General features: G+C 37.0%; 1 protein-coding gene across 1 annotated transcript in view; it reads right to left on the bottom strand.

Annotated features, from left to right (window-relative positions):
* Positions 1 to 13,421, bottom strand: part of LOC131948561 (putative vesicular acetylcholine transporter-B) — a 40,937-nt gene extending 27,516 nt beyond the window's left edge. Inside the window, exon 1 of the mRNA XM_059310152.1 lies at positions 13,291 to 13,421. The gene's annotated coding sequence lies outside the window, so the exon portion shown is untranslated. The remainder of the gene's footprint in view (positions 1 to 13,290) is intronic.
* Between the last annotated feature and the right edge of the window lie 390 nt (positions 13,422 to 13,811).

Below are 13,811 nucleotides of genomic sequence, written 5' to 3'. Positions count from 1 at the left end.
AAAAAGCCGCCACCTCCATGTCAGCACCCCCTAAAAAATTGACTCTCTGACCCTATCCTGAATTACAGTCTTGGAAACAACCCGTGTCAATTACCACCTTCCTCAAACCTAACAGTCCCTCAACGGACATTACCCCTAACTAAACCTGTCAATTACCACCTGTCAATTACCACCTGTCAATTACCCACAAAGTAACTACCTATATAGTAATTAAACTTGTTACCAGCGAAATGAGAAATCCGCCGTTCTATAAAATCATTAAAATTGCTGATATAAAGTATAAAAAAAGAACATGGTATTTTGGTATATCCCTAAGAACTTTATAGTAAACAAAACGTAGGTCCAAAAGTGTAAATAAGATTATTTGCTTTAGAAAATATCCTATCCTAGTCCTAACTCTAAATCTAACCATAACCTAACATTGCCTAATGGTTAGGGCTTCGTTTATTATTAGGTTTAGGTTATTGGTGTTGGTAGAGTCACCTTGCAAGCGATGGGTGAAGGGTAGGGGTCAAGTCCTAAGCCATTTTTTTTGGGCTTGGATAATATACATAGGTAATTGACAGGGGTGTGGGGTAACTGATCCGAGGGGGCGGGATTTCCGGAGAGAAAGGAGAGAACACACAGGGAGTAATGTCATGTTCCCTTTGAATTACTATATCAACACGCAGGAATGTCATGTTCCCTTTGAATTACTATATCAACACGCAGGCGTTAAACAAACTTCGACGTTATCGTCAAAACGCCGCGGTAGTTCAAGTGTGTTGAATTACGACGCATTCGTCCCGGATTTGTTTTAACTATCATAAATCATGTGTAATCAACCATTTTGTAATTACAGACACCACTGGAAGCGAATTTATCAACTTCGTTCACGGCGCATGACAGTTTATATTTATCACGCGCGAGCTAACCGCGTAAGATTAGTAGTGCCTTGTTGCAAACACTATAATAAAATAAAGAAAAAAATATGTTGTGTTCACAAAGGGCCCTGTTTAATTAAATTTTTATTTCAACTGGTTAAAAAAAATTCACGTCGCTGGACAGGAAAATAAAAAAAAAATTACGTCGCTATAAAAATAACATCGTAAAAAAGGGAGATAAATTCGTCCTTAAATGTTGTTTTATTTGTGGGTTTAATGCGGCATCAAAACTCCCAGTTCAAGGGGGGAAATTAGTTCTAGGAGAAACTAATTTCTATAGACGTACGGGTGAGGGAGGGTGGGGAAGAATTGATTTTTTGAGGGGTAGGGAGAAGGACGTGATTGTGGGAGATGGGGAGGGGAGGGATGGGTAGACGTACATAAATCTAAGCTCCGGTCAAACTGTCTTTGATTCCTGACCTAATTACACCTGGCGCCTGGGTTCTGCTTGTTCTGGAACTACAGGCCAATAAACAAGGCATCTTGTACCGGACTAGGGCTAATGGCGAGTTATTGCGGACGTCGCTCGAGGGCTTGTTGTATTCAGGCCGGTAAAAAACAAGAATAGTTTCGTTGGTTTTCTTTATTGTTTTTTTTTTTTTTTTGTTGTTTTTTTTTTTTTTTATTTGTGGAATTTTGAACTTGTATTTTATATTATTTGACCTCTTAGTATATAATGTTGATCTTTTAGGCTAAATATTTTAAGACTTTGAAGTAAGTTCTTTAAATCGTGTGAAATGTGTTGATGTAAGTTTCTAGCATGCGATGACAACATAACTGTAACACGTGAATCGCCGGCCAGAGGCGTAGCGGCCCTTCCCGGCACCCGGGGACAAACTTTGCGATTTGCACCCCCCCTCAAGATTTCAATTTGCACCCCCTCCCCCTCAAACTTTCCATTTGCACCCTCCTCAAACGTTCGATTTGCAAATCCCCCCCCCCCCTGAAGATTTCCATTTGCACCCCCCCTCAACCTTTCAATTTATTTTTCCAACCCATTTTGACGCCCCCTAAGGTCGGCGCCCGGGGACATATGCCCCCCCCGCCCCCCCCCCCCCCCTCGCTACGCTACTGCCCCCAACAGTTAAATTTGATTACTCGAATACCACTATTATGTGATGACCTCCGTGAGTATAACATGTGATTATTATCATGATTGTAACATGTGATTATTTCCATTAATAAAAACGTGTGATTATCTCCATGAGTCTAACACGTTATAATTTCCACGATTGTAACATGAGACGAACTCTATGGTCAATATCTTCTGATGTTCGCTTCGTAACAAAACTAGCAATTCATGTCAGTATTCCAGGCTTATTTCACATTGCCTCCATCGTGTATCAGTATATCGATCTCCCTTTTTACTCACACTACTGTGTTGTATTATATTACAATCGTGTGTAATATTGAATCTGTATTTATGTTGTCCCTTTAGTGATGAAGACCCTTAGTGTAGATCGATTTCATCTGTTTCAATGACCTCTTTATATAAAGGAATCGTTTGATCAGCACAATGCCAAGCAGTCTTAGTTTTTCTTTAAGGTGAGTTAGGTACTCATCTGAGCTGGATAGATTCAGAAATCTCAATCAAACTCCGGGATTCAAAAATCAAGACTTGCAGGTTTTAGCAGTTGAGTCATGCGCAGTTCTTATCGGGGGTAGACTGCCTTTGTTTAAGAGGCCCGGGAAATTTTAACCCCCCCCCCCCCCCCCAAACGCCAGATTTTTAAAAATTTCACAAAGCCTTGTGATCATTCTCAGCTTATAGAAATCCGCGCGATAATTGTTTTTTTTAAATCATAGCACTAATACTAATAGGCCTAGTAAAAGAACGTTCCGGAGTGCCCACCGGTTTTTTTTTACTTTCTCGTATATACGAAGTATAGAGAAAGTATTGTAATCGTGCAAAAAGAAATCGAGATTTTTACAAATCTCGACGTTTTACACCTCACTGATACCGAAAAACATAATTTTGCAATCTTGTCCGTATGTCTGTGTGTCTGTGTGTGTATGTGTCTGTCTGTCTGTGTGTAAACACGATGACTTGAGTACCGTTACAGCTAGGTTGATGAAATTTCATATATAAGTATTTTATCAAAATCGTAGATCCGTATCAACTTTTGAGCTATTTCCGATAACCGGAATTGGTACTTTTCCTACTTTGAATTTTTCAAAAGCCTATAACTTGAGTACTTTTTCAGATAGATAAATGAAATTTCACACGTAAGTAAAAGATCTAATTCTCTACCATCTGTCAAATTTTGAGTAATTTCCGTTGACCGGAAGTACTAATTTACGCTATTTCCGATTTCTCAAAAAACGCATGCAAATTTATAAAGTACTAATAATATTGCGCACTATTATGCACATTTTGTTTTGGTGTTCGCTTGGTGCGCAATTCTTTTTTCTGTGAGATTCTATTCTATTTTTAAAAGTTTATATAGTTAAAAATCATGTCTACATTCCAAGTTATATAAGAATATTCGAGAAAGTTTAGGGGAGATCACTTCCGGTTTATTTTTACTTGGGGCCCACCGGTATTTTTACCAGTAGACCGACAGGCCAGTCCACCACTGGTTCTTATCCAAAAACGTCATATCCGAACACTGAATCTAACCTAGTGCAAACAAGTTACAAAAAACACGGGATCATCAGCCTCCCAAATCAGACAATACACGGCGTCCCCTGTCCTGAAAATATTAACTCACTCAGCAAGAAAAAAAAATTGTTTTATTTTTAACCGTTGATTTAATTTTCCAAAAAAAAGCTGTCTCCAAAATGCAGACACCAAACGTAATTTAGACATTTAACCAGGCGACAAACATGCCTACTCGGCCGTTATTTGGACGCGGTGATCCGTGAATGAATTCAAACAATGTTTCATGGACGTCCGTCTACGCGGGAATCATTAAGGTTTCTATTGGACGGGGCGCGTGATTCGTGGCCTGCTCAACCTGTTGCAACATACATGTTGTGGTTGTGTGAGCAAACACATTGTCTTACCTCGTCATAGCACATGTGAATTTATATTTCGTCCCACCACTTATAACTTCATATATCGTCAAGGCTCACATGCCGTCATATTTTATTATGTTGTATAACTTATATAAGGAGAGGCAAGTCATATTTTGTCACGTCACATATGACGTCATATTTCATGACGTCACAATGAACTTCGTATAATTTGCGATGTCATATATGGAGCCTTATTTCGTCACTTCGCATGTAACTGTAACGCTCCATTTTTTGTCACATCATGTAATATTTGACGTCATATTTCGTCGCATCACGATTTTATCTCTACCATTTATGATAGTTATCTTACATAATACTGGGGCAGTGGTAGTAAACAATGATTTTTATCACTGCTATTCAATTTCTTTTGTTTTATATTCACCGAGTGTTAACTTTTTTAAAAAGCTTTTATTAACTCAGTTAACTCAGTAGGCCATCTTTGTGGCTCCACAAATCTTGGAATATTAATTGAATCCACTGCCTATTGTCCGATTGAGCTGAAATTTGGCACAGTGGTAGATCTTGAAAATATTTTAAATTTTGCCAGATTCATTTTAAAATGTCTTTATGTCTTTCTCGTTCTGCGTGGTCTTCATGTTGTAACCTTACTAAAGCTATATGCTGGTATGACAAAACAGAACTGCCTGGGCACAGACTTTTGGAGAATATACTCCATCCCATAGGGAGTTCATTGATAGGTTACATTCTTTAACAAAATATAAGACAGCTATGTTCAATTTTTTATCATTTAATGAATCTGGACAAAATGTATGAAAATTAGTATTTTGTGGGAAAATAAAATGTGTTTTGTAGGCAAACTAAATTAATTTGGTAGACTAATTAAATTTATTTTTTACTTTTGTAGTACATTTTTTTCACTTGTGATTGTTTTTTTGGTGTTTTGTTAATATAATAAAATGTTTTTTTTTTTTAAATAATTTGAGATTTAAACGATAAAGTGTATCACTAGCATTTATAAGATTTCAACTAAATATAAATGCCTTCATTTTCTTGGTTTTAGCCATTTCCCCATACTTTATTTTCTTTGAAATCTCAGCCCATCTAAAGTACAGCATTGTCCCGGGGTAAAGTTTAAAAAAGAAAGGGATGGAGGGGTAATGAGGGGGTTCTGGAATTACTCCATGTAAAAAATGGTTGTTTCTGGACAAAATTTTACAAAGTGTAGGGATGGGCCCTGTTTTGTTGTTTATAATATCCTCGCAATCTCAAAGTACGAAAAAAAATTGTTTCCGAAAGGTTCTGTAAACAGACAATAAAAAAAGAGAAAATCTCCACACAAATGTAACTGTCGACGGTGTGTCACGGGCATATGTCGTCTGCCAGCCTTCAGGGCAGCAAACAGGAACTCTGTGGACACGGGTTCCATTTACAGCCCGGGGAGGGGGGATTATTTTCTTTATCTACACAAGGTTGAGACAGCTCGTTTTGTGTGTGTGTGTATGTGGCGCCCCGTGAGGTCCGCTGGTTTCTTTGTTCGTGTCTTAACAGCAGTGGTCAACGCCAGCAGAGGCGGTGGTTTACAGTGGTCAAGTTTTGGTCACTTGTCAATTACCTGCTGATGAGTTTTGTCGACAAGATTTTAAAGTTATCAAGTGTTTCATTTTATCAATTTAAAATTATATGTATGTATATATATATATATATATATATATATATATATATATATATATATATATATATATATATATATATATATATATATTTGTGTATGTATATATATATATATATATATATATATATATATATATATATATATATATATATACATGAGTATATAAATATATACATAAAACACGAGTATATGTCAAGAACAAATTGAAATATATCGATCAGACCTGAGAAAGCTTGGCTGTGATTTACCAAGATTCCCATCCCATGTTTTATTATTATAAGAAATTTGTAAATATTTTCTATCTGCGTAGAGAGTTTATTTATGTGGATAAAGATAGAAAAGGGTAGGGGAGGGGGTATAAGGGAGGCATTCTGGCAGTCCGGTTCATGATTTCGATCATACAAATCAAATTTTGTAAAACCAAGTGAAGATTAACGGGAAGTGGATGGCCCTTGAAACTTACATCCGAGGATGTGCTGCGTTTTCAATGTGTGGGAGTTTTTTTTTTTTTTAAAATGCTGGGGCGGTCTTTTAAAATTGTGGAAGTTGAGCAAGGAACAAAGTATTGATTTAAAGCACTGTTTGTTATGTCTATTTAGACATTCAAAATGCCTACACATGTGTAATGTATTAGAGTTAAATAGGCTTACAATATGGATAAGGGTGAAGTAACTTAGATTTTTTACTCCCCTTCGTGTTTGTTTTTTTGTTTACGTTAGACTTAGACGTGTTACAAAAAAGTATGAATATTGTGGGTATTTTCTTTAAATTAATTTTAGATTGACGTCCCTAATACTTACTACGTTGTGATAAGTAAATGCGTATGTGATGTTAGACATTGGAAACAGGACATTGTCAGTTTTAAAACAAAAATGAACATCACCATCTCTCTTTATACACGCACACAGATTTTCTCACAAAAAATCAACAAACGAGGTATGACCCCCCCCCCCCTCCACCCCAAACACCGCTCATCCCAACTAATAAAGTATTTTCCCATTGTACAATCAGATACTCTCACTCGCAAAAAAGAAGACGTTTAACCCCTCAGAAATAAGACAATCACTCCCCAAACAATGAAGACAATTTCCATCCAAACAAAGAAGACACTCTCAATCACAACAAAAAAGTCTCTTTACCTCCAAAGAAAACCAACCAACCCACACCCCACAACCTTAAAACGAATATCCTACGCCTGGTTTACGTGTTCGAGGCTATTTATAGACAACATGCATATTACTGATGGATCAAATAGATTTCTGGTCTTGTGGCTTGATCTGATATCGATGATACATAGACAGGATTAGGGAGTTTAGGGAGGCAGATCACAGGAGAGAGAGAGAGAAAGGGAGTGGGATAGAAGGAGAGGCCAAGTTATAAAGGAGAGAGAGAGAAAGAGAGTGGGAGAGAAGGAGAGAAGGAGAGGCCAAGTCAATGGAGAGAGAGAGAGAAAGAGAGTGGGAGAGAAGGAGAGGCCAAGTCAAGTCAAAGGTGAGAAAGAGTGGGAGAAAAAAAGGCCAAGTCAATGGAGAGAGAGAAAAAGAGAGTGGGAGAGAAGGAGAGGCCAAGTCAAGTCAAAGGTGAGAAAGAGTGGGAGAAAAAAGGCCAAGTCAATGGAGAGAGAGAGAGAGAGGGGGAGAGAAAGAGAGGCCAAATCAAAGAAGAGAGAGAAAAAAAAAGCCGGAGAGAAGGAAGTCAGGTCAAAGGAGAGACAGTGAGAGAGGAGTTCAGGTCAAAGGAGAGAGAGATAGAAAGAGAGTGGGAGAGAGAGGCCGTAAAGGGAGAGAGAGTGAGAAAGAGAGAGAGAAGGAGTTAAGGTCAAAGAGGAGAGAGTGTGTGTGTGGGGGAGAGGTCAGGTCAAAGCGTGAGGGCAAGTCAGAGAGGAGACGGCGGTAAATAGATGGTGAGGGGGAGGGGGGGGAGGTTGAAAATCTGAATCTATTAGCTAGATGTCAGGGGATGCTAATGCCAGAACTGATAGCTGCGTGCAGACTTGGTGAGGAAATATTTCAGAAAACACAGCCACAATTGGAAAACTTTGGGAGAAATGGAAAAGGCTACGTCTTTTGTCGAATATTTTTAGAATGAGTAAACATATCTTTATGTGAAGGCTGTTCGCGATTTGAATACTTCTACAATGGGATGTTTTAAGAGAAAAGAACACGTTATAGGAAGCTTTTAAAATATTACTCTACGAATGAAATGTAAAAAAAAAAAAAAAGAACCCTAATGTGTGATAAGCGGAATTATTACAATTGGCTACACTAATTATTGCCAAATTGAATATAATAATGTACAAAAATTTAATGAAAGGATTCTGCTTTACATTTCTACTGATATCAAATTAATAAGATTTTTTCAAAATCCATGAATCTTTTAAATGCAGAAGTAAATACAGCAAGATAAATTATTTGTTTTGTGTATTATTTTTTTTTGTAGGCCTATGTTTACTAAAAAAAAAATTCTAGGCTTATATGTTTACGCGGGAAGGCGTAGCCTAAGTGGTAGAGCGCTAGATTGCTAACCCGAAAGTTTCGAGTTTGAATCAGGGTCCAATTCAGTAGAACATCCATGAGTCCACCCAGCTCTGATGGGTACCTAACTCATGTTAGAGAAAACGTAAAGGCGGCTGGACAAAAAGCTGACCATACCTCACCTTCATATGCCGAGGTCAAGAAACATATCAACTCACTCTACTTCATCTGCCCAAAGGATCAATAGGTCTAAAGAGGATACTTTAATGTACTACTACTATATATCTACTTTAAATTTTATGTTTAGGGATAATCGAGAATTTTGCAACATAAAATAGATCAGTAATATGACGGACGAAATCCCCGTGTTTTTTACTTTGTTTTTTATATGTTATTGTTACTTGTCTCACTAGAATATGTTAAGTCAGCTAAAGAGGATAATACTGACCAGTAATATAACAGGTACCACTGACAACGAGTTTAGCAGATATCACTGACACACGTATCACATGTATATATCCACCCTTATGAAATACAGTAGTTTTTATCTTTTTTTTTCATCAAATCGAACACAGAATCCTAAAATTTAATATTATTGCGAATGAGCAGGTAATTTTTATTTCATTTTAAGCAAATAATCTCTATCAGAATATCTATAAATCACAAGTTTGAACATAAATGGCATTGTAGATCGTCGTTACATCATACAATGTGTTTCTTTCAACACTAAAGGCGCACACAATCTATCTATCGATTTGATTAGTTCATTACATTAATGATTGTATCCAATTATTGGTTATATTTTCAAAACTTTTCACGCTAAAACTAATTCAACTCAAAAAACCCGAATTCACCAACGTCTAGATTATAATCACACTGCTCTTTGCCAAATATTGGAGTTATAAAAATAATTAACACACGCTATGCAAAACGACATATCAGTTATTATAAAAATGTTAACACACACGGTGTTAAATGCAAAAACTGGAGTCATAAAACAGTTTACCCACACTATGCAAAATACCAAAATATGGTGTGAAAATATTAATCCATGTTTTTCTAAACGCCAAACTCTGAGACTATAAAAAAAAATTAAACTACGAAACCCTAAACGCGAAAACCTGAGATTATAAAAATATTAAACCACCCTATCCTAAACGCCAAACTCTGAGATTATAAAAAACAATAAAACCACGCTATCCTAAACGCCAAAATCTGGGATTGTAAACAAATTAAACCATGCTCCTAAACGCCAAAATCTTGGATTATAAAAATATTAAACCACACTATCCCAAACACTAAAATATGGGGTTATAAAATAAAATTAACCCACAATGAGATGAAGAGTTCCTTGAGCACAAAACGATTGAGCAGCGTACATAACGTGTTGGTCCCAACCTGCTGGGGAACATAAACCTAACCCTTACCCAGAGGGAGAGATAACCGTGATCCTTGCCTCGTTAATAATTCAACGTTAGGCTTAGATGGACTCAATGTTGTCCTGGTACCAAACACCTAATCCATGCTGTCCGTCAGTCATTTGGTGCTGTCTGTCTGCTTTTTTGGTGCTGTCTGTCTGCCTTTTTGGCGCTGTCTGTCTGCCATTTGGCGCTGCCTGTCTGTCTTTTGGTGCTGTCTGTCTGCCTTTTTGGCGCTGTCTGTCTGCCATTTGTAGCTGTCCGTCATTCATTTGGTGCTGTCTGTCAATCATTGAATGCTGTCCGTCATTCGGTTCATTCTGTATGTCTGCCTTTTGGTGCTGTCTGTCTACCATTTGTAGCTGTCAGTCATTCATTTGGTGCTGTCTGTCAATCATTGAATGCTGTCCGTCATTCGGTTCATTCTGTATGTCTGCCTTTTGGTGCTGTCTGTCTGCCATTTGTAGCTGTCAGTCATTCATTTGGTGCTGTCTGTCAATCATTGAATGCTGTCCGTCATTCGGTTCATTCTGTATGTCTGCCTTTTGGTGCTGTCTGTCTGCCATTTGATGTTGTCCGTAATCCCGTTGATGCTGTCCACCAGTCAGTTCATTCTGTCTGTCAGCCATTTGATGTTGTATGACAGCCATTTGATACTGCCCTTAAGCCAATCGATACTCTCTGTCCACAATTAAAAACTCTCAAACACTACCTAGGTTATCCCTGTCTATTAGTTTGAAGGGACGAGACATTCAATGTTTTTTAAAATACTCATTTGACAACAATTTTTTCTAAAGTAAGGAAAGGGTTGCTTTATTATAGGTTGCTATTTTAAAATCTCCAACTAGCTACTTTACTGTAGATAATATACACTCGTGTATCGTCTTGTTTTCTTAATAAAAAAAAATATAACCGTACAAAGTAATATTTTAGATGTGCGAATTTGCTATTGGTCACTCTGAGTATCATATTTAGTAATAGTAGTGAACACGGGTAAAAGTATGTATTTTCTTTCAATTCGATATCGTTCGGGGGTGAGGGCGATGCGGTAGACTTATTTGGGGAGGGCACTGACCCCCCCCCCCCCCCTACCCCAAAAGAGATGCCTAAAAGAAACACTGATTATAATAACTCATTACAAGCGGTATATATTAATAGGTGACATTTTAGTGGTAGCTTATTACAAATGATCGGTAGGCAAAGTAGAGGTTTTCGAAGCCGCATTTAATTAAATACTAGAATACCCGTCATCCGTTGGATAACTGTGGGTTTCGGGGGTCATCCATAAAAAAACATCACGTCTGTCACTCAGAGGCATAGCGAGCCTTCCCGGCGCCCGGGGACAAACATTTCGATTTTAACCCCCCCCCCCCCCCAAGATTTCGATTTTCAACCCCCCCCCCCCTCAAACTTTTGATGTGCACCCCCCCCCCACTCAAACTTTCGATTTGAACCCCCCTCAACCTTTCAATTTATTTTTCGAAACCATTTTGGCGCCCCAACATATGTCCCCCCCGCCCCCCCTTCCCCCCTCCACCTCCCCCGCCTCCCCTCCCCCCCCCCGCCCCCCCCCCCCCCCCCTTCTCGCTACGCTACTGCAGTGTCACTTATCGTCACAAAAAACAGACCCCACATTCAAAAATATGTTTCTTATCTTTTAAAAACACCGAAAACACCGATTTCGGACTATCCCTTCATATACTGACGTCACATGTGACCTACTCAACTCTACTTCACCTGCCCAGTGTCCCGCCAAGTCTCAGACAACATGTTTTTATCGTTTAAAAACGATTCCAGCCGATCATGTCTCTGACCACACTATCCTTTTATATGCTTAGGACAAAGAAACAGATGAACTCTACTTCACCTGCCCTGTATCCTGGCAAGTTCAGATAGGCAACTTTATCATTCACATCTAAAAAAAAAAAAAATTGAAAAAAAAATATCATTGACATATTGGTCTAGAACCTGTGCCACCCACATGAGAGCGGGCTACGCTACCAACTTAGCTATTTACTCGTGACGTCACAAATGAATTTTTATACTATACTTTTGAGTCTCCGCGCATAGATCTTGATATTAGGCTAGTAGTAGTAACTTTCAAATTAAATTTAATCTTAAATTAGCCAAACAAAGATTTATATAAAATAAAGAAGTTCTGAAATTAGCTAGATCTAGATAATTCTATCTAGATCTATATTCTACGACTCGCTTGCTTAGGTCTTATTAAGTTTAGTTTTTCTTGCTAGATCTAGATCTAGATCTAGATCTAGATCTAATCATTAGCTACGCTGATAGGCCCGGAGCGAGCATTTCAAAATTACCATATTCCAAACAAAGATTTATATAAAATAATAAAGGTCTAAGATAGTTTAGTATATAGAAAATCATTATTATCTAAATCTAGATAGAATTATCTATATTTTAGATCTACGACTGAGCTATATTTAGAATTTACGTTTATAATTTAGCAAAATTCCGGTATAGAAGCAGCGTATGAATCTTAAGCTGCGCAAATACGCCCTGGAGCCTGCACTTCAAAATTTGCATAGTCGAAACAAAGGTTTATACAAAATAATAAAGGTCTAAAATATTTTAGTATATAGAAACTCATTATTATCTAAATCTAGATAGAATTATCTATATTCTAGATCTACGACTGGTTTGCTTAAGTCTCGTTTCTTTTTTGGTTTGTATTAAGATCTATAACTAATAAATTTTTGATTTGACCTAGATTTAGATTCTAGATCTAGATCTATAAATAAATAACTTTCTTGGACAGATTGTAGATCTAGAGAAATTTATTGTAAAACTAAATGAAAAAAGACAGTTGAAAATTGATATAAGTGTTGGAACGTAATAAATACAGCAAACGGACGTATTGTTAAAGTTATGACCGACAGAAAATTAGATTTGATTTGACCTAGATTCTAGATCTAGATCTAGATGATAGATCTATAAATAACTTTCCTTCGACAGCTGATCTTTAGATCTAGAGAAATTTATTGTAAAACTAAATGAAAAAAGACAATTTAAAATTGATATAAGTGTTGGAACGTAATAAATACAGCAAACGGACGTATTGTTTAAGTTATAGCCGGCAGAAAATTAGCTTTGTAACGCGTTAAACTTTTGAATGGGCCACAAAGTCTATGATGGAGTCCGCCATTTTTATTGAACCAAAAAGTAAACACATCAAGGGACGTCACTATCCCCACAAAGTTTATTCAAAGTATTAACATTTAAAAAAAAATACGGTTAATTTAACTATGAATAAATCAATAAATTAATTATAGTCTTTAAATAAATTTGTGATTAACAGTCTGTCTGCATTAAAAAATTATTCTCTACCTACATACTATTTTACAGCTCTACAGATAGAGTCGAACATATCGCAATAGTCGATCAGGCAAACAAACAAACAAACAAAAAAACAAAAAAATAAATATTCAAACATGTAAACAAACTTGACTTTTAGTAGTATATAGATAACGCTAAAATAATTATAATTTTAAACTTATAATTGATGGTTAACCCTAAAATAAGTAAGTTTTACTCATGAACTTTTAAAATCTCTTACTCTTACTCGCAAACAACGGATCAATAAAAGATTCATTATTTCATAAAAGGAAACTGGTATGGGGATATCTACTTCCGGTAATGGGGCCGATATCATTAAATTATTTTTTGTAAAAACAAAGGTAAAAAGATGTTATGCAAACGAAAATTATTACAAGTAATTGCTCATTATTTATAGACATATAATTATATAATCACACATTTCTAAATCGTGAGTAGAATGTAATTAAGTAAGTGATTCTTACCTTGAAAAATGCTCAGCATCAATCGCCACGGAGTATTGAGCAGCTGTTTTAAAAGAACCGTATTAATAAAGCACGCGTACACTCAACTCAACCGTCCAGATTTTGTGTTAAGGTTATGTATTTTGCTGAGGTAAATAAGACACGCTTGAAATGTTTGTGATTACCGTTGTCCAGGAGGTTAGGGTATTAATTAGAGTCAGGTTTCTAGAGGGGCCGCGCGCCGTCCAGTGCGTCTGTGGCGGGGAGGGCCGGGGACAAAGGCGAGCAGAGATTTTTGCCGTGATGACAGACGGGCGGACACAATTCGCGGATTGATAGGGACAATAGGGAGCGAGATCTATTTGTTCGCTTCATTCTTGGCTAAGATGGTAATGAGGGAAGCGATGGTTGTTTTGAGATCGGTGAGAAGACAAAGGACAATGGCATAGGCTAATATTTTGTGTGTTTAGCGATTCTTTTAATTTTTTTTTATTCACAAGATTTTATAATTTTATTTTTTTTTATTCACAAGATAATTTATT

Source organism: Physella acuta, unplaced genomic scaffold, assembly GCF_028476545.2.
Source record: "Physella acuta isolate Inbredline_101_S28 unplaced genomic scaffold, ASM2847654v3 ptg000648l, whole genome shotgun sequence".
Classification (NCBI taxonomy): Eukaryota; Metazoa; Mollusca; class Gastropoda; family Physidae; genus Physella; species Physella acuta.
This window is presented reverse-complemented; position numbering and strand designations above follow the sequence as displayed.